This window comes from Lathyrus oleraceus, chromosome 1, assembly GCF_024323335.1.
Source record: "Lathyrus oleraceus cultivar Zhongwan6 chromosome 1, CAAS_Psat_ZW6_1.0, whole genome shotgun sequence".
In the NCBI taxonomy this organism is placed as follows: Eukaryota; Viridiplantae; Streptophyta; class Magnoliopsida; order Fabales; family Fabaceae; genus Lathyrus; species Lathyrus oleraceus.
The window spans coordinates 256,654,040-256,661,013 of record NC_066579.1 but is presented as its reverse complement, the minus strand read 5'-3'; the positions used below and the strand labels follow the sequence as shown (position 1 = coordinate 256,661,013).

General features: G+C 37.8%; 1 long non-coding RNA gene across 2 annotated transcripts; it reads right to left on the bottom strand.

Moving 5' to 3' along the window:
- Positions 1-1,359: 1,359 nt before the first annotated feature.
- Positions 1,360-3,754, bottom strand: LOC127115646 (uncharacterized). Of its 2 annotated transcripts, XR_007800827.1 has the most exons (5): positions 3,587-3,754; positions 3,202-3,365; positions 2,946-3,073; positions 2,504-2,863; positions 1,360-2,371 (listed from the first exon to the last, which is right to left on the bottom strand). It is a non-coding gene; the product is annotated as an uncharacterized LOC127115646 (long non-coding RNA). The 2 variants fall into 2 exon arrangements; XR_007800826.1 differs by having other exon boundaries at positions 1,360-2,863.
- Between the last annotated feature and the right edge of the window lie 3,220 nt (positions 3,755-6,974).

Genomic DNA, 6,974 nt, shown 5'->3' with positions numbered 1-6,974 from the left:
TTCAGGTTGAACTTCAAAGTCTCTTTCTCCAAGGATATATTACCAAGTCTAGATTCGATATCCACATTCTCTTTCTCTAGGGTCTTGATAGTTCTTTTCAGTTTATCGACTTCAGAAGTATGGTTGACCACAGGTTCAGGAGGCTTGATGCTCATGGATGGTTCAGATGGAAATGGAAGCAATATCTCTTTGATTCTATCTTTCACCCATCTGGTATAAGCTTCCCTGGCTATGCAGTTCTTATTACCCATTTCTGCTCTTCCTTGAGGATAAATTGCTCCCCAAGCCTTGATAATCTTCTTGAGTAGCTTTGGATCATCAACCCCTTCATGTAAAACAAAACCTTTTAGACTCTTGGAATCAGGTTTATCTACCATGGGGTATCCCAACTGTCGCAATGCCAACCTCGAATTGTGGTTGACTCCCCCTTTTGTACCAAGAAGAGGTACATTAGGGAAGTCACCACAGTTGAGGATGAGTTTGACATTATCGTAGACTCGAGAGTACTTGGAAATATCTTCGGCGTTCAAGGACATGATTCTCTGGGACCACTTTAGATTGTCTTTATTTTCCATGAAATGACCTTTGCTGGGTAGATCCGAAATAAACCATCTATACAACAAAGGGGTACAACAGACGATGGTTCCCTTCTTCTTATGAGTCCTCACATGGATGTGTCACACCCTAATTTTGTCCGGGCAATTAAAATATTTTTGGTGTGGTGCATAAAACTAGAAGCTCAAGTATCAATACTGGATCCAAACTTCATAAACCCCAATCATGTCTGGTTTTCTTTGGGTGGCTTCTCAGCCTCTAAAACCTTCACCATTCGCAGTTTGTTCTCATTTACACTAATGGATTTAAGCATTCATTTCCTCATAATCATTGACCCCTGTAAAATTTTGTCTATGCTCAGTTCCTCTAATTACTCCAGGCACATTTTGTTCTTAGTTCATTCATATTGTGTCCTATGCCGGCTCATCCCTAAGAAAGTTCTTAAAGCATAAGTATATCAAAAAACCCAATGCAAGTCATTCCCATACAATGCCATTCACGAAACAATCATCAGAATACCAAAATGTCATTTACATATTGATTATCCAAGGACTATGAAAACAAAGAATTGCAAGTTTGCCTAGTTCTACAAACCGTTGACTTCCGGTCGATCCATTGACCCAACTCTACGAACCTACATTTGTCGACATAAACCTAGTCAGTTTTGTTCTATGTCTACCTGCTTAAGGTGGATATACTTGTTCATACTATGCCTACAAAGCCAGCTCAGGCGTGTTTACCCACAATGAACATCATGTTTACTGCTAAAATTCAAGCATATAGGAATGCACACAATTAGGAAAATCATACATACACGTCCATACGTAATAATTCCACCGCTTAATCATACATTTTACAAATATGAGTTACAACTGTTTGCAAATTGCCAAAGGGAAAGTCCTAGCCTATGATCCAAATACATAACTTCATGTCAAGCTGGAAACAGCGGGTATATTGACCGCAACAAACTCCTTGTGCTATTTTCTCCCAAAGGTTACGAGCCACACGCATATTGCCACCTGCATAATTAAAAAACAGCAACACACACAACATGCGACGGAAAACTTCATAGCACGAATAAGGTATGCATCGACTTCTTTCTCATTTGTCAAAGTGGCATTCTTGGTGATAAATTGATCAAAACCAGCAAAAGCAACTCTGTTACCACAAGGAACATCTTCAACAATCCAGCCTGCATTACCGTCCAAGTCAAAAGTCCACAAACTAAACAAACATGCCCTATATTTTATTTTGAGGAATCAGACCCTGCAAAATGATCAAGTTAGAAATCAAAGCAGTCATAAAATCCAATGGCTACAAGAAATTGTAAAGCACAATGTAGTTTGGAAACTCAAACAAGACAGAAGTTTAAACCATTGCAGGAGGCAACATCAAGATAAGTAAAAGAATAAGTTACTATGCTTAGCGTCATGTGAACTGGCGACAGGCCAGTACATATCGCTTCATTGAAACAAAAGCCAAGACTCGAAAATCATGTATCAATGTTTAATGTTTCATGTACCTGCATTCAATATCACAAGTGCTCACCCGATTACAAAGTATACCAGTGGAAAGCATTCATGATAAGGTCCATTAGACAAAGCAAAATCGATAAGGTTGAATCAAACTCATCATTCATAACAGCTCAAACGGCTGTGGAGTCAAATATCATCATCACATCACTTAAGTATGACCTGCACAAAACACTAAATATACAAGGTTTGAATCCGCAGCTAAAAAGTTCAGGCTTAAAACAAGTTATCTCGATTGGCCATGAACCTGCAGACCAACAAAATAACAGCTCAGTAAAAAGGACCTGCAAATTGAAACTGAGAGTCAGTCAACAGCGCCAGATGAATTTAACGGCTATCAAACCTTTACGTTCCAAAATTGCACATCATTGAAGAAACCAAGAAAGGCATGAAGCTAAGCCAAAGAAAACACAAACCTGCAGTTTCACTACAACATGAGACCCATCACAGTGAAACAACAAACTCCTTTGATTTCCTCCATGCAATCGTACTCGCAACTGTTATGCTAGCATCTGAAGACCCGCACGGCTGACAGTGGCAATAAAAGATCCACCATACATCACCCTTGGTTCTACAGATAATGCTTCACAACATCTCTCTTTGCAATGACACAATAAATCGCAGCAGCAGTAAATTTTGCATCAGATACAACATCACCGACAATAACAATTCAGCGATGCATACCAATGGCATCAATCTTGCGTTGGAGACGTTTCCAAATGTACAAGTCACCTGCTGGTCATCTTCTTACTGGCAGCAAACCAAGAGCATATGTCCTGCAAACATGACAAGTCCCGCGATAAGGCAAATGATGGCGTTTGTTCCATATTATTAAAGGAGAGAAAATCCTAAGAGTACCTGTTTGAGATCAAGGCCTCACAACAGGGGAACTTGGATTCACATGAGTGATAAGACGTAGCTTGGAAAATTGTGAGTCTGTTTCCTCCATGAACTTCCAAGGTTGGTTTGCCCTCATACAAAGGATTCTGAGCCAAATATAAGTCATAACAGGTAGAATCAAACAAATTACCAAATGGTAAAAGTTTCGTTAGCAGTAAAAAGCACCTTAAGAGAGCACATGCTTTAAAGGGCGCTACAGACAAAGAAGAATTACCTGTGACAATCGCCCTGGTCCCCACCAAAACTCTGAGAAATCCAATTCTAACAGAATGATTCCTTTCACCTCTGCCAGCTCATGATTCAAGGACTACCCATTTTCACTCTATATAAGAGACATCCAATCATTGGAAGAGAGGACCCCTAGAGGATACCGCTACTCTGCAGAAAAGAGTCCAAAACACTTAATTAGAGCTCTAAATTTCTAAGCTTGTTGAGATTTCACATTGAATCTCAACAAGTTTGAGCTAAAAACCACCATCTGTACGAAACCACCACCTTAATAGCAACCCTAACAAAACGAAAGAAAATCGAACAAGAAGAAGGAACAGAGATTAAGGCAAGGAGAAGAACAGACGCAAAAACAAAGAAGAGATAAATACCTGAAGCCGCTACCTCCGCCAAAGCTTTCACCGGACTCCCGAGGTTCTTCGAGACATCTTCGCCTTCGCTTCAAGAGTTCGTTCTTTTTGTTTTTCTGTTCTATTATGTTGTATGTTTATTATACCTAGATGATTGTTGATATCTGCGCATGTTATGGTAGATCTACGAAATTTGAAGTTCGCTGCTCCGAGTTTGATACGGGATCTAGATCCCACGCCTCTATTGGAACTCATTAGTGAAGATCGTTCATAGATTTGTAGTCGACTCTCTGGTTTCAGTGGACGAACACCGAAGGATGCTCATCAAGCTTTCTTGTTAAATGCCGTTAGATCCGTCAGCTTTGGACTTTGTTGAGCTTGTAGGTTGAAGCTGAGAAAGGAGAAGAAGACGAGTGAATTATTTTATTTTATGAACAAATATTTTTGAGTAGTAATGTTATATTTTCATTGATGATGCATTCAGTACTGAGTCAATGCCATATTTAATTCTCATTTTGGTAATAGCCTGCGGTATACTAGGTCTCTGCATTGCTGCATTATTATTTATTTAAAATTATTAATAGCTTGTTTTTTTCGAGGCATAAATCTAGGGGTAATTTATTACTAAGTGATCGTTGGGTTTTGTTGGGAAGACGAAAAGGAATCACAGGAGATGCAACGTTCCGTTCTCATTCACTCAGCATTATTTTGTTTTGTTTTTTATGAATGGTTGATTAGGAGTTGGATTGGGCCCTATTCGAATGGGTTTTATGCTTCATTGGGAATCTGCTATTCTCACCCCCAGCTCCCAATAATATTAAGTAAGCTTGATGTTTTTCAAAGCTCAATCAAATTTTCACTAGTTTATATCAATTTTACTTTCAACACCCTTTTTAGATTAATTGAAACACATTTAAATTGATTAAATTTAAGTAGTTAGTCCTTTTAAATTTACTGTTATTAATTGGGTTGTTTGACTTTTAAGTAATTTGACTATATTAGCTAATCGAATTTATTTTAATTAGCCATTTAATCTTGACTGAATTACTTTTTCCGACTAACCCTGTTTTAAGGACAAATCCAAATCTTTTTATCCATACACTCTAAAAAAATCTATTTTAAATTAATTTTTGGATGAAAAGGGGAATAGTAAGCCTCCGCTTCACTATCTCTCGATTATTCGAATAATTGGCATACACCATATTACTCGGATCTTCGTGATTCAATAAAAACCCTAATAATCATACAAAATACAAATCATCTTCCTAAATTAGGGTAATACTCAAAATATATCTTTTTATAAATTTGGGATGAAAAAGGAGATATGAAGCATTCACTTTACTATTTCTCAAGCACTTGAATAATTGGCGTACGCCATATTGCTCGAGTTCTTGTCACCCGATTAAACCTTAATCATATAATTTCAAATCACTTTCTCCAAATCAAATATAATTTCCAAATTCAAATTATTCTAAAACCATAATTATAAAATACTTCAAATCATTTCTTTCAAACAAAATTCTAAAACATTCTAAATTCCAAATTTTCAGATAATAAAAGGATAGGAGGCGTTCGCCTCACTATCTTCCGATCATTCGAATAATTGGCGTACGCCACATTGCTCAAATTTTCGTCATTTAATTAAAACATCAAACCATAACATTTCAAATCATTTATTTTAAATCAACTACAAATTCCAAATTCTTTTAATTATTTTCGATAATAAAAGGATAGGAGGCGTTCGCCTCATTATCTTTCGATTATTCGAATAATTGGCGTACGCCACATTTCTCGAATCTTCGTCATCAAATTAAAACCACAATCGAATAAATTCAAAATCACCATTTATATAGAATACAATTTCACAAAAATAAACTATATAACTTAAACTTCAATTGAGAATGGGAGGCGTTCGCCTCACCATTCCTTGATTATTTGAATAATTGGCGTACGCCACATTGCTCAAATTATCGATCCAAACCAATTCAAATTCAAACTATTTTCTCAAATCAAATACAATATCTAAAAACATATCTTTTACAATTTAAACCCCGGGTGATAAAAGATGGAAGGCGTTCGCCTCGCCATCTCTCGATTATTTGAATAATTGGTGCTCGCCATATTGCTCAAGTTATCGACTTCCGATTAATACATTCTAATTAAACTTGGATAAGGGAATAGGTGGCACTCGCCTCATTATTCTTTGAATAAGCAAGTAGGAGGCGTACGCCTCACTACCGTGCATATTCGACATCCGCAAACAAACTTTCGATAAAAATTCGAACGAAAAAAGGGGTAGAAGGCAATCGCCTTATTATTCCTCGAAAGAATTGGACGATTGGTGTACACCACATTGCTCAATATTTCGTCGTTCTTCAAAAACATCTTAAACAAATCAAATCTAATTTCTCTCCCCTACGCGATCGAAACCAATCAAACACCCAAACACATCAATTCAACTTGTCACCCCCGCGTGACCAAAACCCTTTCAAAAAGAACACTGTCAATCCTTTCTAATGTGCACAACAAACTAGTGCTAGAGCCTCCACCGAGAGTAGACAAGCCAGCATTTAGCCGTTAGAACGCCGACATACATAGTCGTTCATCAAAACAAAACACACCAAATATTCGTAGTAGCCCGAACTACGAATGCTCTGATTTCCTTATTGCACCATAAGGATACGTAGGCAGGAGATTGCTGTATCTTCGCGAGCACACTAATAAAAAACCTCTCATTTCCCCCTCCTGAGTTCTTCATCCATATCTATCATCAATTCTAATTACTCGAAGCAAGCGAATAACATTCAATTAACAGTCAAATAGCAAAATCAGACTAAAAGGTTCCCGTTGAGTACAACGGACGTGAGGGGTGCTAATACCTTCCCCCTTGCATAATCGACTCCCGAACCCGAATATGGTTGCGACGACCATTATTCTATTCTCTTAAAGGGTTTCTCGATATTTTCCTATTCCTTCATTGGAATGAATAAAGTTCGGTGGCGACTCTATTCGAACTGACATTTTTTCCGCGTTCCATCGCGAGGGATCGCATTATCATTTTTTGAGGTGCGACAGAATGGAGTAGTAAGTATCAGCAAGAATAGTAGGAACAAGATTCTGAGTTAAGAAGATATGAATAGCAGCCAGATCCACAAATTCTTCCATGTTCAGAAACAGTACGATCCCATAGATAAGTAGAGCTAGAATGGCGTTGAAAGTCGTCCAACTTTCAGCATCGACAAAGGTAGTAACTTTATTCGCAAGAAACTTTGAGGTAAAACCATGGGTTCCACCCTTAGGCTTTAGGTTCAACTCCACTTCATTCTTCTCTATGTGGATGGCTTCAGCAAGAACTTGGTACTTAGGGAGTTCCTTAGTGCAAACATAAGGAAGACGGTTCTTGATCCAA